This window comes from Macaca mulatta, chromosome 13 (genome assembly GCF_049350105.2).
Source record: "Macaca mulatta isolate MMU2019108-1 chromosome 13, T2T-MMU8v2.0, whole genome shotgun sequence".
Taxonomy (NCBI): domain Eukaryota; kingdom Metazoa; phylum Chordata; class Mammalia; order Primates; family Cercopithecidae; genus Macaca; species Macaca mulatta.
Window position 1 is genome coordinate 112,074,964 of NC_133418.1, and position 24,482 is coordinate 112,099,445.

The window sequence follows — 24,482 nt, forward strand, 5'->3', positions numbered from 1 at the left end:
CCGCTTCGGCCTCCCAAATTGCTGGGATTACAGACATGAGCCACCGCACCCAGCCTATCCTTCTGTTTCAGAGAGTTATCTCAAAAACAAAAATCAAATTATTCATTTCCCAGGCTCAATAATCTTCTATCATCCCACTACACCTAAAAGAAAAATCTAAGCCTTCTCCTCTTCTCTCTCTAAAGGCCCCTGTGACCTCCTCAAGCCTCATTGTACCACCTCTCTCTCGCTCGTGAAGGTCCAGCAACCCTGGATACTCTTTCTCTGAACAGGAAAAGTTTATTCCCAGCTCAGAGCCTTGGCTCCTGCTGTTCCCACTTCCTGGACCAGAGTTCCCAGATTCTTCTCATAGTCATTGCTTCTCGTCCTCCCGCTTGCAACAACTTAGTTGCTATATCTTTTTTTTTTTTTTTTTTTTTTTTTTTTTTTTTTTTTTTTTTTTTTTTTGAGAGACAGAGTGCAGTGGCCCTATCTCAGCTCACTGCAACCTCCCCCTCCTGGGTTCAAGCAATTCTCCCGCTTCAGCCTCGCTAGTAGCTGTGGTTATAGGCATGCACCACCATGCCTAGTCAATTTTTTTATTTTTAGTAAAGACAAGGTTTCACCATGTTGGCCAGACTGCTCTCGAACTCCCGACCTCAAATTGTCCACCTGCCTCAGCCTTTCCAACTGCTGGGATTACAGGTGTGAGCCACAGCATTCAGCCATTGCTATCTTTTTGAGAGGTTTCTCTTAAGCAGGCCATCTAAGATAGCATCCCCAATATTATTGTGAATCATATCTCTCCATTTATATTCTTGATATGATCATCTGAATTTATCTCCTTTAATGATTTGTTTATATTCTGTTTTCCCCAAACTCCCACTACAGTGTACATTCATAATATGACATAATTTTGTCTTTTTTTCTTCTTTATCACAAGTGTCTCTATTATATCTGGCATGGAGTTGGCCCTAAATAAATGTGATCAAATAGCATGTATGAAAGGTGAATTGAGTACCTACAGCAGGAGTTATGAATGGAATAGCTACGCCAGGCTTCTCTTTCTTGAGGACCACGCACTTAGCAGAGGGACCAGAGAGTATGACCCAAAGGAGTCACAAGAGTGTAGGCACTGAGTTGAAGACACAGCCATGTGGTGGTTCTCCCTTCAGATCTAAACTTTGAACATTTAGTTCAGGAACTAGGAAAAACTAAACGTTAATGTTTCTTGGTCTATATAATAGAAATGTGGTATTGAGAGCAAAAAATAACAACCCTGCACCTCAGTACTCTCATCTATAAAATTGGAACATATGATCTGCTTTATAGGATGATGTCATCATTCTAGTGTCACACTGAAAGTTAGTGACAGAAGTGGAATTAGAGGGCTGATCTCCCACGTTCCTACTCTGCTGTGTATTCTCTGCCCGTATGTATGTATATTTGTGTGTGAGCGTGTCTACATCTCTGTGGGTGATTGTACAACACCATCTCCAAACAATGCTCCTGTATTAAACCACAGCTGAATCTGACAGGATGAAGCATGAGACCTCCCTAAATCTCCTGACTCCTGCCTGCATACCTGAAGCAAGTAACGATGACATTTCTTATCACTAAAAACTCTTCTCTAATTCTTGAGAATTCTGTGACCAGATGGCATGAACAGCTGATTCTCCTTAGAAAAATTAGTAAGAAACGGCAGGAAATAGAAGAATACAAAAATACTTTCCAAAGTTTCAGGGCAGAAAACAAAAATTGTGCAGACGAGAATAAAAAAGACATATTAAGTAAACCAGTTCTAGGGGTTCAACTTGAAGGGGAAAACAATACAGAGAAGGCTATCAATGGCAATGCTGTAGGTAGTCTGGATACGGATGAAAAGCATCCCTCCAGGTAAAAGCAATGCACTTCAGCGGAGCTAACACCAAAGCTAAGTACACAGAGTTGGCAGAAAATAGATGCCATTGAGATGCCACCAACTTCTTCACAAGTGAATGAACGCCATGGAGCCTCTGTGGTGGCTAATTATCTCTACTTCCTTCTGAATGTATTTGCCACATAAAACCTTTTTCGTTTGCTTTTCAAAATAAGTTATCATTTTCTAGTAATGCATATGCTTTGGTGCACTTCATTGAATGGTAATATGAAGAGACAAGTGGAATCAGAAGCCTAAAGAGCTTAGAACCGATGGTTGCTGAGCACCAGCCAAATGCCAAACAGCACAGCAAGAAGCAACCAGACCCTCCAGAAACAGATCTGTGTTAGTCAAGAAAACCTAAGTCTCTCATTCTTGCAACAATTTCTACAAAACTGGTAGTGTTATACCACAGTTGAAGTAAGAAGACTGAGACTCTGAAGGATTAAATGACCTGCTCAGAATAAAATACAGTAGGATTTGCATCCGGGTTTGTGTGGTGCTGAAGAAAACTGCTTTAATTTTTTTTTAAAGGTTCCTTAAAGTAATTTTAACAAAATTAGTCAAGATGATTCTGAAAGAAGGTTGCACAGAGCTTTGCTATCTTTCTTCTCAAAATTTTCTCTACTTCATTTCATTGCCTTGCTTAGTCTTTTTGGACTCTTTACAGAAATGTGAAGTGTGGGCTTGGAGTGCTCACTTGCATCCTCCTCCTCCTGCATTATCTCCATGCTTGCTGAGAAGTTCGGATGCACAAACAAGCCATGGGGCAGCACAAGAGGTCAGAAAACCATCACTCCAACAGTGTTCTCCAGCTGCCTGTTTCTCCTGGTAAAGCACTGGCAAGGGAGCAAGTGTGAAGTTTTCCACTTCTAGCATCGTTCAGAGACAGCAGTGACTGTGAGCTGAAAGGCAGCCCGGGCGGCCTGATCAGCTCCACAGTTGCACAAGTTCTTCCTTGGAGAAAGTCATCGCCTCGCGTGGGGGCGGGCAGGACAGCAGCTGCCTGGAAACCCGTCCACATTTGTCTCTCTGATTTCCTTTTTTCACTCTCTTCTCTTCTTTTTTCTCTTTCTCTCCTCTCTTTTGTCCCCTTTCTCCCCTTATGTCTCTTCCATTCAGCCTCCCTACATCCTTTGCTGCAAGTTACTCTTCATTCTTTCTTCCTTTCTTTTCTTCCTCCCTCCTTCTCTTTTCCTTCTTCCTTTTTTTCTTGCCTTCTTTCATTTCTTTCTTCCTTTAACTTTTCTTCTTTTTCTCCCTCTTTCTCTTTCCTTGCTTTCTCTTTTTCTGTCTTTTTGCTTGCTTGCTTGCTTTCTGAAGTCCACAACTAAGATGTTTTGCACAACACATTGCCCAGTTTTACAATAAAAAAGAAAAGAAAGAGAAGACAACCATAATTTTTAAAAAATCAGAAGCCATGTCGTGCTCTCTCTTCTGTATCTCTTCCTTCTGATTCTAAAAATGATTTAAGTCTTCATCTCAGAATTAAAGGGAGCTCCAAAGAACAGCTAGTTAAATTCCCAGCTGGTGCAGGAATCACCTTGACGACACCCTCAACAGGTGTTCTCCAGATAGTGGTCAAACGGATGCAGATGTGGCAGAGGAGAGTCTGAGGAGAGACGAGGGCCAGGCAGCTCAGCATAGCACCATGACCCCCTGAAGAGTGGAGGCCCTAGAGAAGGCAGCCAGCTCTAAGCTGAACACTCTTTTCTCGACAATCACTTGGATCTGTAGAAAAACTGACAGGCTTCAAAATTGGCGTGGCAAAGTGACCTGGGCGAATTAAGTGGTCCTAGGTTTTCACTAGGGTGTCAGGACAAGCGAGTGAGATGCTATTGTGGAGAAAGACCATTGAAAAGGCCATGCACTGTCTTTATTTTGTAGATGAGCAGAGAAAGGGAAACGTATGTGTCAGTTAGTGCAAGAACCAAGACAAGAATTCAAGCCCCTTAACAGTTATTATTACCTTAGTCCATTGCACTCAGCTAAATATTCATCTCTCAAAATAAAGCAAGTTGGTCTTACCAAAATACTTGGCTGAAGACCTTCCACACAAACGCAGCTCCGCAACTATCCTCCTCTGCCACCTCACACTCGTGTCTCCTTTTTCTCCCTCTCTGCCTCTTCTCCTACCCGATCTCCTCTTCACTGACTTAGTCTTCCCTTATCCTAGCTGATGGCTTAGATCTGCCAATGACATATGGTGGCCTTCCTAGTCTACTGGTCATCAACACCTAGCCAGATCTTTGTCCTGAATAAGAAGAAAGAATATCATGCTAGAGTGAAAAGACAAGAGTCAACCCCATCAGTACCAGCACTGAGCCCCAGAGCAAACATTCATCATGGGACCCCATCTGCCTTTGTGTGCAATCATGAGGTATGGGGGACTGCTCTTTTTCACTGAGTTATTGCAGGAGGAAGCATTAGTCTCTGAAGATTCTATATCTCTACATGCATCAGCCTAGATGGGAGTTTAGAGATATCTACCCCAACATTTTTGGAATGTAAAACAAAGCCTAGAGAAGAAAATAACTTGCCAAAAGTCGCACATCATTTAGTGATGAATCTAAACTGAAAACAAAGTCTGTCTCTTGTTCCGGTCTCAAAACACCAACCATTGGGTGAGAGACACAGAAGTCAGTAAATGCTGGTTTCTTCATTCATTTTCCCTTTCCTCCCTCCTTTTGCTCGCCTTTCCTTTTTTCTCCTCAGATTAAAGTGAGCTATAAGCACTCAATGTTTGTTTGCCTGGGATTTTTCCAACTTTGGTTAGATTTATAGATCTATATTTTTCTCCTTTCATTCATGTCTATAAATGTACTCAAAGGGCTTCTGAGGTCCTTTCTCTGACCTTCTTTTCTTCCCATTCTACACAGAGTGGGGGCGAAGCTAAACAAATGACTTCCCAGATAATATTCAAACCCTGCATAAACTTCCACAGGAATCTGGAAGGAGCACCAAGGAGCCAGACATGCTCCTGGCATGCTGAAGACACCGCACTGCTGGCACTGCCAGGGTGCACTCAGGAGAAAGAATAGGATAGGCAGAGAAAGAGCTGAGGAAGATGGAGGTGGTAGGAGGAGGAGTTCCCAATTCTCAGTGTCTCAGTCTGGCTTTGTGAATATGCAATGTGCGGTTGGGTTTGCCAAAGACAAAAGGGTAACATTTGCCTACAAATTCCAGTGGATTGAAGCCATATAAAATCTCAGTGCTGGGCCAATGAGAGCAACCATCATCTTGCCTTGCCCTGGAGATGAATTTCAGGGGTTCTTCTCTTCAAGGAAGTGAAGAGGAGGGCAAAGAGGGGAAGGCAGGGTATGAAACATAGGTCCAACGTGGCCTGGGCCTTGAAACCAGAGACCTGATCTGAACTCCAGCTCTGGCACCCACTACCTGAGTGACTGTAGCAGAGGCAATTGGTAGGTTGGCTGGCCTTATTGTCTCAGGTCCACCCAAGTCAGATGGACCTTGGGTAAGCTACTTAATCTTTGCAAATCCTCATCTCCTCACATATATAAAGGGTCTGATGATACCTATCTACTTAGCAGGACTGTTATGAAGATCAGAAATTATTAGCATGGAGTACAGAATGGTTATTACACAGAGGGACAAGGGAGGGCCATTTCTGTAGTCCTTCATTGAAGTGGGAGGATTTTGGAGTGGAAACTCTTGCAGGCTATTGGGCATGGGCAGAGTGAGTCCTGCACTGCAGCCTGAGAACCTGCTGTCTTTGAGTTGTGTGCCTGATGGGAGGCACACAGAATACTCACCAGATGGGTGTTGTATAAATAGCGTCTTTGCCACACTACTGCTACTGCCCAAACTTCCTTACCAAGAACTAGGTTGCGCCTGCACTTGTGGGTACCCCAGTCCTCGCCCTGACTTGCTGTGGCCCCTGGTCACCCTGGGGGACACGTCCCTACATGAGGATTCCGGGGATTCTGTGAGCTGCGAGTGGCTCCCTGGCTGCAGCAGTCTATTCAGTCAAAAGAGAGCAGCACTGGCGGATCCGAATCCAAGTGTGCAGGCGCGTCTCCATCTGGCCAAGCATCTTCTGTCTGGGACGCGACCACCCACACCATTCTCTTCTGATCAAACAGTCGGACTTGCCGTGATTCAGCTTCCATTCCAGTTCTGCAGGACCCACTCTCCTCCAAAGGACTGGAAGGCCTGTCTAATGAGTGAGCAGGAAGTGTAGGCTGTGCAGTCCTCCCAGCTGAGACTCCCGGAGAGCCAACTCACATCTGAGATGTCGGTGGAATTTTTCTCCTGTCATTATTTTTAGCCTCATTAGTTTTGCATTGTTTTTGAGAGATGAAGCACAAAGAAGGCGTAGAGAGAGGCAGTCAGGCAGCTTGGCTTCGGGTTCTGACTTGCTCGCTTGTAACTGTGTGACCTTGGACATTTGTTTTTACCTCTTTGAGAATCACTGTCCTCATCCATGCAATGACAATAGTACTGCCTGCTCATCTTGCCATCGAATGTTGTTTCTAGACTCAAAAGAGAGAATATAATGACTATGAAAGAGCTTTGTCAACTGTAAAACACCAGTGTTTGGTGATTATAGCTTACTAACCCCCATGAAGATATTTCCTTTTTTCCTAAAACTGCTCCTTTTAGATGTCACCAGAATGTGGGTTGGAGGCAGGGGTTGTGACAAGGGCTCGAGAGATTAGAGGGAGAGAGGAAGCTAAAGGTCTCAGAGTAAATGGGGGGCAGATTCTAGGTTTCTGGAGTTTGCTAAACTAAGCCCTTTCTTTCCCATCTTTCCTGCTCCCTACTCTCCCAGCGCTCCTCCTAGCAGAGACTCTGAGCATTGCTTTGGCAGACACTGATGCAGGTGCTAGAGACACAATGATGTGAAATCTTCAAGGAACCAAAAGTGTAAAAGGGAGGCAAAAACAAAAAGGAAACTCAAACATGGCGTGTGAGGCTATCTCCAAGCAAGTGCAGGATTCAGAAAGCCCAGGGAGAAAGCAACTGATCAGCTTTAGGTAAAGGAGCTAATGGAAGCCTCCTGAGAGAGTTAACTCTATTTTACAGGTGAGGAAACTGATGCTGAGGAAGGTTGGATGATTTGCCTAAGGTCAAAAATCAAGAAGTGGTGTAGCCTGTACCCAATTGTATTCTATCCAGTTTCTTCTCTTTCCATTCTACCATTTTGAGCAAAGCTGGCTTTATGGGAGGAAGCATGATGCTATTAAAAGAAAATTCTATATCAAGGTTATTGGAGTGAGGAGGTAATCATCCTCGTTGTACCCTAATTCACACTGAGAGGCTTTTTATTCTAAGGCCTTGTCCCCAGGCTAAGCCTTTAGCTTCTTAGATGAAGACTACGGCATTCCTGATGCTAGCGCTCATCTTTCCTCCTCGTAGACATTGTACAGACTTCATCAGGTCAGTGCCTGCAGGAAAGTGGTATAAACTTGTACGCCACTTCTAGGCTCTACTCTGTTCTTTCTGTTCTACCTCACTGGCTTTCAACTTTCTCCCAAATTCACACAACGAAACTTGCTCTCCATTCTTATTTCCCTGAAGTTCACTATCTGAGGGTTGGAGGAGTGAAAAGAACAGCTCACAGAGTCAGAGACCTGGACTCTGCTCCCAACTCTGCCATTAATAGTCTGTCAACTTGAACAAGGTTACTGAGGTCTTTGAGCCTCGGTTTCTTTGTCTCTAAAATGAGAACATTAACATTGACCCCTGTATGCATGATGTGAGGCTCAAGTGATATGATTTATTAGTGATAGCTAAGTCAAGTGTAAGGCATCCCGTTGTTACTAACATACAGTGCAATCTGTAGATATGGTTTTGATCTGGAGGGCTCTCATTTTCTTTAAAGGAAGGACCGTGTTGAATGCCTTTAATCCTATAGGTCTTAAATCATTTTTTTTGCAACAATCATCTTTCAGGCAGATGCCCCTTGCCCATAGGCTCCGGAAGTGTATATCAATTCAGCTGCAGAATGAATCAGTGCTTGCGATTGATTCAATCAATTGCTTGCAATCAGTGCCTAGTTTTTCTTCCTCTTTTTCCTGCAAAATGTGTTTTTCTTTTCTAATGAAGATTCCCTGCTGATAGCTGTTTGGGGCCCAAAAATTCAGCACTTGGAATGAGGTTCTGTGAATACATGCTGGAAAATGTGGGCCCAATACCAAAAATGATCGCCTCCAGCACAGTCTAGACTGTAGAGCCAGCCTCCAAGGGGAAGTGGTGGTAGCAGTGCTGCCTGAGTCATTAGGCAACTGTGCCAGAACCCAGGCTTAGAGCAACCAGCTTGCACATTGTCAGGAGTGCTCTGTAGCTGGAGGGGTCCAGCACAGGATGATTTTACCAAGGTGGACTTCCACATCTCATTTCTTTGAATCCTTCATTTGTGTGACATTGCAGCTAGCTGGCTGTGGTTTCTTCTGTAAAGTTTCCCTGGAAGATTTAGAGCAGTATGGGGGAAGCCCTCCCTTGCCAGGTTCTTTACCTACCAAGTCTTTAAGCTATTTAAGCTTACACAGAAACGTGGGGAGGGGATACACAACGCTCCCCTCCTGCTAGAAGCAGAATTTGATTTCTGGCATAGTTCACTGAACCCCCTGGCTCCATTGTGTGTCTTGGGGGGAAAGTCTGTGTAATTTCCTTTCAGCCTTGGAGTAGTAGAAGGTCAGAAAGACATAGGTTTAACTACAGTGTATACCACCTTAGATTAGAGACCAGCTTCCCTGAGCTTGTTTCCTCAGCTGTAGAAAGTACATAATAATGTTGCATTACTTAAATCCAAGATGCCCTTATTTTATGCTGCCTAAGGAAAAAAAAAAAAAAAAAGCAATGCTGCCAGTTAGATGGAAACACTGTCGACAATAAAATACATCCTAAAATCAGAGATGTTAAAGTGTTTAAAAAAGAAAAAAAAAGTCTAAGAGCAAATGAAACATGTCCCCTACCTCAGAGGGTTCCTGTGAAGATTAATTAAGATCATGCATCTGAAAGTGTTTTGAAAACTGTCAAGTGCTGTAGCTACTCTGTTATATTTAATAGAGGGAGTGCATTGCCATGGAAAAGCACCGGCTTTGAGGTCAGCCAGACTTAGTTCTAATTCCAAGATACCGCTCCCCAGCTGTGGGATGTAGGACCACTCCTTTAACTCTCCTGGATCTCAGTTTTTCACTCTGCAACAAGAAAAACTAATTCCTTCTCTGTTTCTCTTGCAAGTGCGGGATCACAAATATGTAGAAGATGTACTAACTTGAAAAATGATTTCTCTTATTCAAGTGTAACTGGAAATCCTGCACTTTTATTTGCTAAATCTAGCAACTCTATGTGAACTAAAAGGATCAACAAATGTAATATGCAAGGCAGTCTGGGGCACAGGAACAAGACCTGGGAACTTTAGAAGAGCAGGAAGGATGTAAAGGGAATTCATACTGATCTAAGGCTAGGGAAGGATGTAAGCTTCGCGTGGTGGGCTAGAGACACCAGAAGGGGAGCCTGAGAAATGACAGAGACAAGAAGGCACTGTCTCTGAAGGCTTCAGCCTTGGCTGGCAGGAGTCTGGAGGCGGGTGCTCAGATCCACACTTTGCCTGATGGTGTCTTACAAAAAGCCAGGAGCAACAGACTCCAAGTAAATGTCTTTAAAAAATGGAGATGACTAAGTGAGTAATAGCTGCGGGAAGAGAATTCAAGAGTTGCATTGAGTAAGAAAATGTTCCAATGTTTTTCAATAAACCAAGGGAAAGTGTAAATTATTCATTTGTTATTTTTGTAAGGGTTTCAAATCTATGATTTTTTTTTTTTTCCTGTTTTGTCTCCAGCTTTTGTGTCCACAAGAATGTCTCTCCTCCATTGAAAGGAACTTCTTCTTGCAAATGGAGTCTCAAACCTCACCAAACTTGCAAATGTAAAGTTCATTTCACCCCTCTCAGGCCCCACTGGACAGAATCCTAGGTAGGCTCTAAGCTTAATACTACTACCTTGTTACGAGGAGAAGGCAGAGTTTGTGTGGCGCTTGGTTTGTTTTGACTTTAAGAGTTGCTAAATTCAGGTCTTTGATATTTGACCATGTTTCAGAGCTATTGAAATAGACTTGGGTTTTCGTCAATAATAAATGAATGGCATTTTTGTTTTCTCAGAAGACACTCATACCTGTGAATGAGTTAGACCGGGATTATGGTTTCTGGTGTACCTGTGGGGCCACTGAGTCTCAGGCTACACAGAGCTAGCCCAGGCTCCTTCAGTAGGTTGGTGAGAGCTGGACGCAGGCCTGGTTCCCCTCTTACTAGCTGTCTTGGCACTTCAGTCAAACCACCTGAGGCTCCATTGCCTCATCTAAGCAATACAGCAAATACTGCCTATTTGCCTGGTTGTTTGTGAAGGTCATTTGAAATATTTTGTATAGAAGGGTATTGTAAACCACAAAATGGTTTACTGGTATTAATAATTCTTACATATTTAGCTAGTTTATTGGCAGAACTGGAAGACGAATCTTAGCCTTCTTAGACAAATCCTCCATTTCCCATTTTCAACATACCACCTTCATGAAGGTAGAAGAACCAAATGTACAAAGTAAATCCTCTTCTCATGTAGGGATCTCTGGCACCTTCTCTGGAGGCAGGGAAAGGCAACCTTGACTTTGGAATCCACTCTTATAAGGTGGATGGGGTAGAACAAGTCTCTTTGACCATTGACAGGCCTAAGTGCATGTCATAAAGACAAGCTACAGAGAAAAATCGCTTTAAGGAAAATTTAAATCTCTTGTTATTTCTTGAGGAAGATGATTACTCATATAAAGCAAATTATTAGGAGTGAGGAATATTCAACATCCTTCTCAGCAAAATGTGAGTTTTATTAAGAAAAACAGGATAAAAGGAATATATTTTTAGAAATGAGACTTTGTTATTAAGACTAATTTTCAAAAACTGCATGTGAAAACAATATTGTCATGTAACAATCAAATAGGCCTAGTGTTCTAAGACCAATACTCTTAAAATATGATCCATATATGACCATTTAAAGCCAGAAGAAATCCTAGTAATTAATTATACAAACCAGGACTTGGTTTGTATAATTTCAAAATCTTTTACAGATTTTGAAAACAAAGTCCAAATAAGGAAGGGATTTTGACAGGGCCACATAGCAAATAAGAAGCTGAACTACAAACAGAATTTAGGTTACTTGCCTCTTAGGATCATTCATTTTTAGACAAGACAGCTCTTTTTGCCTTTTTATAAAATTTTTATGGATTTTCCTGTCTGGAAAGTGGAGGGATTGCCTCTGATAATATATTTCCAATATATTTCCAATATAATATAATATATTGGAAATCTTCTATCAAATAAGTCAAGATCCAAGAACTTGAATGAGGACATCAGGAAATGCATCCAGAATCACCATCACTGATGTCAAAATTTTCTAAAGAAAACTTCTTTACAGTGACTTTCTCAATTAAATTGACCTTATTTATGAGTTGTCATGGTTCCATCTTGTTACGAGACAGGAAGGAAACAGTTGCACCAAAGGGAAAGTGGTTGTAGCTAATCTTCCTCAGGGTCTGATAACATCTAAATTGATTATTTAATTTGCAACACAGGCATTTTTCCTCAACACTCTTGGCTCTTAAAAGCATGGCTCTCTCATTTGAATAACATCTTTAAAAGATGATGGATGGGTGCATTTTTCACAAAAGACTGATAAAAAGGCCACCAACCGTGGCAGGGATTTGGTGGAAGGACCATCTGCTGGTTCAGAAAAAAACCAAAATACATGAATGCCTCATAGACAAAAGTGGCTGAGACAAAAGTGGCTATGGAAAACTAAACAAGATTGCAGTATTAGCAAAAAGTGTGTTGTATGAGCAAAGTGTGTAACAAAGACAATAAGAATCTTGTACCCACTCTTCTATCTTTTGCCTAAAGTGTTGAAACTCATTGTGTTTTCAATGTTCATGTATTTTCCCAGCTAGGATATCTAGTATCGCACAATGATCACTCTTTTTTTGCTTTTTACATGAGGTAAGGGGTTTGAATTTCAGTTTTTTCTGTGCGTTATTTTGAGCTGCCTGGAATCATCTTTGCTATTAACTAATTTTGAAAAAAAAAAAGATGAGTAGAATAAGGTCATAGATATCTATATCAACTTAAAGAGAAAGAAAATGTGTAATAGACCTTTGGTCTCCCACTGGCCTGCACATTCTCATTCTGTCTTTCTGTATGACTATCCTGCCATTCTTTTTGATCCTGGTGGGACTGTCAATAATAGTGCCCTGTACACCCTCCACAGGTGTTGACACCTGAGCACTAGCAAACTAGTTAGGGCATCCCTATACGCTTGCCTCCAGTGACTCGTCCAGAGACAAGCAAGCAACTCAAGCAGAACCCACAAGATTCTTCCCTGAGAGTGGTATATAGATATAGGGAGAAGGAATGTTTCTTTCTGCTGGAAGGTTGTAAACCTGGGGCTGCCAACAGTCATACTATCTGCCATTTGGAGGTAGATTGTGACTATGAAGCCAAGTAGAGATAAGCAGAATGGCAAGGCAGAGAGAAAGGGAGAAAGAGAAAATCCTGATGTCCTCATTCAAGTTCTTGGATCTTGGCTTATTTGATAGAAGATTTCCAATATATTACATTGTTTCTATTGTTGCTGTCAAGAGAATTTAACTTTTTGCACTTACAGCTGAAGATTTTCTGAGTAATACAAGGAAAGAAGCATGAACTCATTTAGTGGATTAACTAAAAAAGAATTCTGACTTCAATAGCCTCACAGTAGACCTTGAGGCATCTCTGTGGGACTCTAGTACTTCAAGTAACCAATTTTAAAACCGCCGGTATAGTAGTATAGATTCTAGAGCTCACCAGATTATAAACTCAATGAGGGCAAAACCGTAGCTGGTACCTGCTTTATTCTCTGCCATATTCTTGCACCTAGCACAGTAGCTGGGTGTAAATGCACAAATACTTTTATATAGAGTGAATGATGGTGCTATTTTTTCATTTACATATTCTTAACAAAGTGGTGTGTTTACCTTCTTAAATATGAATTGCTTCAAGAGCTGCTGAAAGGTTAATTTGGAACACAATGCGTATGATGTCTAGCACTGTTCCCTTTGTCATTCATCCCCCCAAAATTCAGTAGGTGTCTGTTGCATTTACTAGAATACGCATGAGGTGGAATCAGGAGACCTGTACTTTAGGGCCAGCTCCATCGTGGTGTCATTTTATGCAAGTCCTTCTCTTCAGAGGGCCCAAATTTCTGCAACGGTAGCATGAGGGAGCTGAGCTGGATGAGCCCTGAGGTCCCTTCCAAGTCTGCCATTCCATGGCTTAGTATAGAGCAGGATATTGATGACTCACTTAGCAGGATAAACAAGTTCTCCCCATGTACCGTCTGCTAAAGTAATGAGCGGAACTCTTTCTAAACAGAAAGAAATTTTCACACCAGACAGAATCCAAAACCTCTGAGGGTTAAATGAGGGGAAGCATAATACTAAGCAGATGAATCCTCTAAAATAATATTGCAACACCTCCTGGCATCCCATCCTAGTTTCCATAGGATCTCTCCTGAGCGATTTAACTGCTATGCATGGGGACACCTGAGGTCACTTCTAGCCCTGGCCCTGGCTCCACCAGTTGAGCATACCTTCTGCATTTTGTTGTTTCTGCCTATCAGGCCCATTAGGTACATGAAACATAAGGACTCCCTTACAATGGACTCCCAGGGAGATTATGGGTCCACTGGCAGCCAGTTTGTAATTTACTCCTTCTTTTTCTCTCCTCTAAGGAAATGTCTGTCCCAGAGGTTCCCAGGAAGCAAATTAAGATAGACTAAAATGGTCATCTAATAATAATAATAATAACAATAATAATTAATAAAGTCATTATTGCATCTCTGTGTACACTATGCCAGGAAAACATTACATTAGACACACACATATCATCCCCAAGTTACAGATGAAGAAACTGAAACACAGAAAATTTCAATAACTTGCCTAACATTATTCAGCTTCAAAGAGGTGAAACCAAAATTCAGACCAAGAACACTTTACCCCATTCCTGTGTTTTCAACCCCTGTCTTAGTCCATTCAGGCTTCTATCACAAAATACCATAGACTAGGTAGCATATAAAACAAGAGAAATTTATTTCTCATGGTTCTGGAGGCTGGAAAGTCCAAGATGAAGGCACCGGCAGATTCTGTGTCCAGTGAAGGCCCATTCCTCGTAGACAGCCATCTTCTCACTGTCACCTCACATTGCTCAAGGGGTCGGAGGTTGCAATGGGGTTTCTTTCATAATGGCATTAATCCCATTAATGAGGGTTCTGCCTGCCCTCCCCCCCTCACCATGACCTAATCACCTCCCAAAGACCTCACTTCCTAATACCATCACTTAGGAAGTTAGGATATGAACATATGAATTACATCCCCTATTATGTCTGTAGACATGTGAAGCCATGTTTTCCTTAGTATGTATAAAGGAATAAGCTTCTGGAAATTATTTTTTATAAGGAAGAAACAATTTTCTCCAGGTGGTATAATACTGACAGTGTAAAATATGAATCTTGGTGAAAGCAGCCACTTCATTAGACCTGGGATCCAGGGGGAACACAGCCCAAGTGGACCAAGTCCTGTTTAACTCCCTGAGCTGATCCTCTGTCAATCCTCTGTCAATACGCCTGCATTGATTCTGCCCAGTTGGGGTTAGCCTTTTGGGGTGCTCTACAACATGAACACCTCAAAATTCAAGGCTCAGGCTCAGCTGTCAGCAAACCCAGAAGCAAAGGGTCATTTATCACCCCTTTGGTATGTATTTTAATTTTGGGAAATTAATCAATGCTCAAGGATAGAGGTATCTTTCCAGAGAGTCTTCCTAGAAAGCCCCCGTCCCCATGAAGCTATCTCTCTTCCTTAAGCGTATATACTCTCTGGCATGTTGTACCGCCCATTTCAATGTTGAGAACATACTTTTTAAGGCCCCTAAGAGACTATAAGATGTAATTAGGCAATATCTACATCTATGTCTATGACAACATTTATCTTGAGAACTTTGCTTATGATATCACTGTATGCTCTTTATAATTCCTGAAAAAGAATTGTTCAGTTTCAAAACAAGAAAGTGTGTTTTCTTTGATTAGTGAATAACTTTTATTGACTCAAACATGGTGCATTTTACAGCCAATTGATTTTGGATTTGGATAGCAGGTGCCTGGAACACACCATAGTCTCCTACCTATAGGCCTTTGATATCTTTACCTAAAAATACTCAATTTTGCCTCATGGACGCTTACTCATTCTGCAGCACTCAATTTGGTCATAATCTTTTCCAGTGAGTCCTTCTTTATCTCTGTGCAGGCTGGATCAAGTCTTCCCATACTCCTCAGGTGTACCTACGGAACAGAAATTCTCATGGAGTACAGTGGTCATGTAATTTGTCAGCTTCTCCTTTATAGCCTGAGCTCAGGAATTTTCTGGATATTCTAGCTCTGATGCCTGTATTTCCTGTGCAATGTGTGATGCAGAAAAGTTTCTCAGGAATATTTGCTGATTGATTGTCTGACTGAATAAATACACAAAGGAAGGAAGGGAGGGAGGAAAAGGAAAGAGGGAGATGAGATTTAAAATGACGATGGAGAAGAGAAAGAACTAAATTTATCTTCAGTCCTAAAGATTATCACCTTGGATTTTTAAGATGTTTACTTTTTCCCCCTTTATCCTTTCGATCTTTTGATTTCTATTCCTAAAATTATATATAATTATTTAATAAAGAAAAAAGTAGAGTAACACGTATATTTGTAAATATGTATAAGATCTCCATGGAATGACTTAGGTATCATGATAAACACAATGACAACTTTGCTAAACCCCAGAACTAACCAGACATGGAAGTGAATTGCTTATGCACCTACACCATGGGAGTTAACCTATTGTTAACAAATGGGCCACAGGGAAGCTGAGTCAATAGCCTTCATGGATGAGAACTGCAAAGCTGTGTCCAATATCAAAGATACAATTTCCAGGCCCTTCTCCCTGGGAAAGGTATTTGCAAGCCAGTAGGAATGTTGAAGACTTTGAGACTGCCTCTTGGGACAATCTGCACCTAAACAGCTCAAACTAAAGAACAAGGCAGGGCCATGTGTCAGCCTGGCCCTTTCCCCAATCCTTGATCTCTGCAATTCTTGTCCACCACACCTACCGTGCTAATCCTATCAACAGATTATTTTTAAAACTAAGGAGAAGCTTACCAATATTTCAATTGTATAAATGACAGTTGGGTTCAGAGAGTCTAAGTGACAGCCAAATTCACATATTGAGAGCATTACAGTATTGAAATATAAGACACAGCTTTTCTCATTCTAAAATCCATGCTCTTTCTACAACATACTGCCTTTTAATTGCCAAGGAGCACCTCTGTAGGATTCAGTGATATGGGTTATTGAGTCAAGTGGTCTGATCTGGCCTTCTGGTGTGTTAAGACTCACAGAAACATTTCCCATGGAGTAAAGTCAGAATCTCTTTGGAGATGGATGATATGTGTGTGGCTTTAAAAAGTATTAAAAAAAAATTGCACGTTTATATTTGGAAAAGGAGAGATATGCAACCTAAGAAATGCAAACTAGAGAAAATAAAGCTTGACAAAATTCTCCCTATAATGACTATAAGCTAAAGATAAACTCTTGGCGGAAATATCAGAAAATCCAGCTAGATGGGTGGAGTCGAGAGATTGTTAAACTTATTTAAAGTAGCACAGTCCAATGGGAGGCTTAGCTACTGGGAGCAGTTGCGTATAGCCACTGGGCTGGACATCCCTGAACCAGTCCTCTAAGTCTCTAAGTCTCTAGAAATTTCAATCTGACCCTGGTTAACAACATAAAAACCATACAAAAGACCCTTCTTACTCACATTGAGACAACTTCTAAACTATTCTCCTGAAAATTGTTCCTGGCAAAAGGTATCAAGCCACAACAGCTTTGTGAAGGTACAGCAATCTGTTAAACTTAATATTCGCTCTTTCTACATATACTTGTAGATGGCCAGCCATTGACCAGACCTATGTGAAAGCTCAGAAACAAAAGTTACAGGTGGTTGTTTAGGAAGCTCATATATTCTAGATTTCAGTCTTTTAACTGGTATAAAGAGCTTAGACATTCAATCAGATCATGACTGTACTTTATAGTATTTACAGCTTTGTATACCATCCCAGCAGCCAGCAGAATCCAATATATTAAAAATGACAAAGTCTCCTAGATAATGAAGAAAGCTGTGTGCAATCTCCAACTCACCGGTTGCTTCTTGCTTTCCTCCTTCATTGCTGCCTTCCGGCCCTTGCCATAACCAGCTTGGCCATGAGATACTTATCAGGCTCCCATGCTCCAACTAACTGTTAGACTTGTTTCTCTGGTTTGACACTAAGGATATCTCTGGTTTTTTTTCATGCATTTGACATATTTTTGATAAGTGCTGCTGTGCGAGGACCCATGTGGACTTCTGGGTAGACAGAAATGAAGGCAAGCCTGATTTTCTGGAGGCAGCTCCACAGCTGTCTGGAAGAATGATGTGAGAACAAGTCACTATGTCTCTTCCCTTCCTCGGCCCTCAGTGTTCTCATCTTTATAAATGGGGCTCCAAACTAGATAACTCTTAAGTTCCTTTGCCAGATGAGGACTATTTAAAGCCAGCACCTGGGTGGTAATACACAGAGAAGACTTAAGTTCAATGGTAGTTTTTATGGTTATTAAGGATATTATATTTTTAAATTTCTTGTTATGCCCTTAGTCTGGTTTTGTTAGATGAGCAATATACTTGAAGTCAAAAGACCTGGCCCCTGACCCTGGCTCTGTGACTTCTGTGGAGGGATGAGAAACAGAGAACATCTCAGGTATGCTGGCCTCACAGGGCAAATTTCTTCATCTCCCTGTCTCTGCTTTTCAGGGCACTGTGGGGATAGGAGCGGTGCTAGCAGAAAAGGATACACTTCAGCAATTGTCATGCATGGGTGGGTATTCTCCCTCCACACCTCTTCCGGGGTCATCCCCAGGAGAGTCTCCATAGGCCACCTTTATAGCCTCTGCCTCTGCAGACAGGGCAGAGGGAGGACCTGGAGCCTCAGATTACTGCCAGGCCCGTAGACCTCACACTTCCTTCCCAGAAGAGGAAAAGCTATAGCCTCAGGATGTAACTCCATTGTTTCTCCTTCCTATGGGCTGGGTTGTTCCAGGAAGGAGCTTCAACTTCCCTTTGAAGTCTGAATTTATTATGATTATTTTTTAATGAGAAATGATCGCAGACCTTGGAATCCTATTGGCTCTGAATACATAATGCCTTGAACGTGTGTCTCTCCAACTAGCTTTTAGGCCCCTTCAGAACCTGAGCTATCCCTCACACCAGCCTCACACAGAAATGAGCAGGATGTATTTAAACTGGAAAACCAAATCTTCAGGGTGGAAATTACATTTTCCTAAGAATTATCTGCATTGACATATTCCACCAATAGTGTGGATCAAAGCAGCAGACCCAGGAAGGTGAAGCTCAGATTCTACTTCAAGAAAGGATAGGTTGAGTTTAACTAGTTAGCAACGTCTAGTAGTTAATTCTTTCAGGTCCATCTCAGCACTGGAGCTAAAGTTGTGCTGTTCTCAGAGTGGCCCCAACAATGACCAAGCGAGGGATGATGTTACAAAGACCCGCCCTGTCTCTAATGGGCAATATTTGCTGTGGAGCTCCCTTCTGGGATGGTAGAGACTTTTTCAGGTCTGCATCAATGTCTAATGACTCCTGCCCAGCCTTGCTTCCTCTGGCTTTCATTCACAGGTATTCCTCCCCAGTAGAGCACCTGCACATACGATTGCAGCTTAGCTTCTACCTGGAGAAGACCCAACTGACACAGTGACACCAAAGTGGGATGGTCCAAGAAAGCACGTGGTTAGATGGGTTTTGGAGACTGGATCACTTGCCAGTCTGTGGGCAGTGAAGACCCCACACCAGGTAGTATGTGGGGTACAGATAATCCCTAGCATAAAGGGGTGACTCAGTTGCTAACATTTCCACTATTGGTAACTTTAGAAAAACGTTCTGGTGAAGAGATAAGACCAACACATTGATTCAAGCATTTTAAAAGTGTGGGAAAAAACAATGTGTAGAAGGACAACGGGATTGCATTGCAGTACCAAAGGAAAATGAAAAATCGAGGACCATTAGCAAAGTGTGAAGTTAAGAGGATCTCTTGGGTAGCTTACAGAAAAGTTCTTCAAATGGTTTAGCGAGTATCTTAGTCCATTCAGGGTGCTATAATAAAAATACCTTTAACTGAATGGCTTATAAACAACAGAGGTTGTCTAAAATTGGAGTGTCAGCATGTTCAGGTTCTGGCGAGGCCTCTCTTCTTGTTTGCAGACAGATGTCTAAGGGTATCCTCACCTGAGGAAGAGAAGACAAACTAGCTCTCTGGCCTCCTCTTATAAGGGCATGAGAGCTCTGCGCCCATGACCTAATCATAACCCAAAGGCCTCACCTCCTAATACCATCACCTTAGGGGTTAAGATTTCAACATGTGCATTTTGGAATGACATCAGTGTTCATTTTTTTGTGGTGGGAAAACACAAAATGCGGGCGTTCAAACTCAGGCTTTAATACTTAGTGCAGGGCTTCAGTGGCAACTGAACATTCAGCCAATGCAGGTCTATTTTGCCAAACTCCTCGCCCTGCTGGGGAAAATCTGCATTCCTGATACATCTTGGTGCATTTTCCCTGATGATTTTAGCTCCCAGGAATCCTGGAGCCTCAAAGCCCAAACAAGTGCTTCTCCCCTGCCCATTAAGAACCAGCATTCTTCATGTGTAGTTTTGATGGCAAAAACCGCAATTACTTTTGTCCCAACCTAACAGACATTTGCAAAGGCGTTTCCCTTGCAAGACAACATGTCTCCTTTCAAAACCTCCTCTTTTGGATGTCAGGTCAATGGTTTATGTTACTAGCTGCATAACCCAAATATATAATCTATATACATATACACTTTAATGACTTCTCACTCCTTCCACCCAGAGAACTCCAGTCATTTATGTGGGCAATTGTACACTAGGGAAAGAGGAATATCTACACATTTCAAGGACCTTTGGACACAAGGTAGGACTGACACTGATACCAAGAAACCCAGAGTGCCATCATGGCTCCTTACAGCATCTGATCAGGGAGGAAAGGGACTTCCTTTTTTCTTGCATTATGGGGAGTGATATCCTTACTTACTACCCATTGTAAGTTGAAAATATCATAAGTCAAAAATGTATCTAACACACCTAACCTCCCAAACATCATAGATTAACCTAGCCTACCTTAACTGTGCTTGGAACACTTACCTTAGTGTACAGTTGGGCAGAATCATCTAATGCAAAGCCTATTTTATAATAAAGTATTGAATATATTGTGTAATTTATTAAATGTATTAAATTCTATACTGAAAGTGAAAAATAGAATGGTTGTACAGGTACTCAAAGTATGATTTCCACTGAATGCACCATCATAAAGTTGGAAAATTGTAAGTTGAAATATGTAAGTTGAAGGTTGTCTGTACAATCCAAAACCAGGTACAATAATTAGCCACCGTATGTTAGTGAAGACCAGCAAATATTTTTGATCCTGGATTTTAAAGATTCTTGGATCAAGGTGATTAGGATATAAAAGTTGATAAGGAAGAGTTTACTGATTTGGTGATACTTCCTTTGAATACAGAATTTGCTACCTGTGAATGAAAAAGCAATGACCCCTCAAAGATGTCTAAGTGCTAATCCCCAGCATCTGTAAATATGTTTGGTTATATACTAAAAAAATCAAAGTTGCAGACGGAATTAATGTTGCTAATCAGCTGACCTTAAAATAGGGAGATTGGCCTGAATTATCCAGGTGGGCCCAATCTAATCACAAAGGTCCTTAAAAGTTGAAGAGAGAGGCAAAAGAAGGGTCAGAGAAAGAGATGTGATTATGAAAGCAGGGTCAGAGATGCTGCGTTTCTGGAGAAGGAGAGCAAATGAATGCAGTTGACCTCTAAAAGCTGGAAAAGAAAAGGAAATGAATTGTCCCGTAGAGCCTAAGAAAAAAAGACAGCCCTACCAACAACTTGATTTTGGATTCCCCTGTAGAACCTACAGTAAAAAAGACAGCCTTTCCAACACCCTGATTGTAACGCAGTGAGACCTGTGTTTGACTTGTAATCTACCTAAGTTTGTGATCATTCGGCATAGCAGCAGTAGAAAGTTAAAACACACCCAGCAAGGATCCTTGGGGATGGTGAAAATATGCTGAGAGGGAGGTTCCTGGAAACCTGGAGAAGGTAATGGCCAAGAATGAGCCATGTTAAAATGCCTGAATTATTACGGCACAATAGAAAAGGGGCTAAAGCCTCAGGGAAGAGAGGCTGCTGGAGTGGATGTATTATGTGAGGCCAGAAAATTCACCAGAGGATTATGATTTATGGTGGCTCAAAAGTCCATCAAGATTATCAAGAGTGTACTGTATTGTGATAGGGCTATTTGGTACTGAAATGTGCTGATGAGAGGCATTACTAAGGAGATCCTTGGTAGCATTTTTTTAGAGGTCTCAGCTGAGGGTGGAAGAGAGGCTGCTATGGAGCTAACTTTCAGATAGTGATAGGGAGGATGGCGCCTGAATCAGTAGAGGTAAGTTGTTGACAATGAATTGCCAAAACCTAAGAGGCCACAGTTACCATGATGTCTGTAAGACATTACAAAGAAAATAAGAATGATGAGCAGAAGAGACTGAGGGCAATAAAATGACTTCAATAGAATGTCACAAAATTTTGCTGAGCTTCCATATTTCAGTAAAGTTTTAGACCCAGACCCATTACTGTTAAAGGCAGCTGGATCCTCAGGAGAAAGGGCCATGAACACCACAAGAAATATATACTATACGTCTTGTATAATACTATAAATTATTCCTATATACTGTAAATACTATAATGATTCCTAAGTCTCTTTCCAAATGGAACTAAAGCCATTCATTTGGGTGACTATCACTGAGGAAAGAGGAATATTGAAACACTTCAAGGACCTCTGAACTCAGGGCAGGATACTCAGAAACCCAAAGTGCAATCATGAGTCCTTATTAAAGTGGAGACATATTGGAGCCAAAGAATCATGAGTCCTTGCCAAAGTCCAGCTCAAATTGGAGCCACCAGCTCTGCAGACATACTTGATGGTCATTTCTCCATTACCAAAATGTATAATTGGATTTGACATATTAAGCAGTTGTAATAAGCCCCAAACTGGCTCTTTGGCCTGTGGCCAGCATAGTAGAGATGGCCAAATAAAAGGTTCTGAAATTGGTTACCCACCCACTCCCCCCTGAGTCAATAAAGCAAATAAAAAATAACATTGCATTTTCAGACAGATGATGGTAATCAATGCTACCCGAAAGTGTCTAAAGGATGAAGGAGCGATGGCCTCTGTCACATTTCCATTTGATAGAGTAATTGGCTTCCTGCAGAAACCAGATAGATCCTGGGCGATGGCTGTAGATGACCACAAGCTCAACCAATCATTAGCCTCAATCAAAAATGTTTTGCCAGATGTAATGTCATTGCTAGAGAAGATTAAATGGCCTCGGGCACAGGCTAAGAGGCCACTGATTTCGTAACTGCATTATTTTCTATCAAACTCACAAAAGAAGATCAAAAACAGTTTGCACTGACATGGAACGGACAACAATATATAGTCACCAATTTTCCCAGGACTGTGTTAAGTCTGCTGCTTTCTTTCACAATGTAGTCTGAAAAGATAAAACCATCTGAACATCTCACAGATCATCACATTATTCCATTACATTGATGACATTATGCTGATCAAGATGGATGGGCTAGCCTTATTAAGATACCTATCATTCAGAGGGTGGGAGATAAACCTTAAGACAATTCAGGGCCTGCCACTTCAGCAAAGTTTTAAAGATCCAATCATCAAGGATGTTCTTTTCAGAATAAAATATAAATGGGTGCATCTTTCATCTCCTCCTTCAAAAGGAAGCACAAGGTCTACCAGGCCTCTTTAGGTACACAAAGAAATAAAAAATGGTAATGGCACAGGTAAATATAAAGATGTTTGTTTGTATTATTTTAAACACACTAAAAATAATCATTGGTTTTAAGTAAAAACAATAACAACGTATTGTGGGTTTTATAACCTGAAGAAATAAAATGCATGTCAAAAAGAGCCCAAGATACGAAAAGAAACATTAGAAGTCTACTTCTTATTGTTATAAGGTTCTTATACAATATGTAAAGTGGCACAGTATCACTTGAGTGTAGACTGTTGCAAGTTAAGGAAGTATAGTGAAAATCTGACAGCAACCACTGAAATAACAAAACACAGCTACAGCTAATAAACCAACAAAGGAGAGACAATGGAATTATGTGCTCAATTAATTTTTTTAAAAATGTAATAAGAAAGAGAGAAGGAAAACGAAAGAATAAATGGCACAAATAGCAGACAAATAGCAAATTGGTTGATTCAAGACCAATCATACCAATAATTGCATTAAATGTTACGAAAAGGCAGAGATTGTCAGACTGGACAAAAATGCAAGAGAAAACTATAAACTGCTGATAAGAAAATTACCATAAATATGAATATATAAATAGGTTAAAAGTAAGTAAATGGAAAACAAGATATATCATGATGATACTAACCAAAAGAAAGCTAGAGTGGCGGCTGGGCACGGTGGCTCACACCTATAATCCCAGCACTTTGGGAGGCTGAGGTGGGTGGATCATGAGGTCAGGAAATTGAGACCATCCTGGCTAACATGGTAAAACCCCGCCTCTGCTAAAAACAAACAAACAAACAAAATACAAAAAATTAGTGGGGCACGGTGGCGGGTGCCTGTAGTCCCAGCCACTAAGGAGGCTGAGGCAGAAGAATGGCATGAACCCAGAAGGCGGAGCTTGCCGTGAGCCAAAATCACACCACTGCTCTTCAGCCTGGGTGACAGAGCAAGACTCTGTCTCAAAAAATAAAAAAAAAATAAAAATAATAATTAAAAAAAAAAGCTGGAGTGGCTATACTGATATAAAACAATATAAATTTCAGAGCAAAGAGTGTTATCAAAATTCAATGAGGTGATTTCATAATTATAAAGTGGTCAATTCATTAAAATAACAGTACAAAACATTTTTGCACCTAATAACAGTGCTACAAAACACATAAAGCAAATACCGATAGAATTGAGAAGAGAAAGAGCAAAACCAACAACTATAGTCAGGGATTTTAATACTTCACTTCTCGATAATTGGTATAACAAGTGGACTGAAATTTAGGAAATATATAAATGATCTCTGCTCTCATTATGTCTATTCAACATTGTTCTGGCAGCTTGAGCCAGTGCAACAGGCAAAAATAGTAATAATAATTAATTAAAAGCATCAAGATTGGAAAGAAAGAAAACTATCCATTTGCAGACAACATGATCATCTGTGTAGAAAACTGCCCCAAAGCAACTAATACAAGTTTGTTTAACAAAAACTGCAGAATACCACGTCAAATACAAAATTTAATGGTCTTGTGAGTCTAGACATATGCCAGACTTATCAAGTTGTATACAA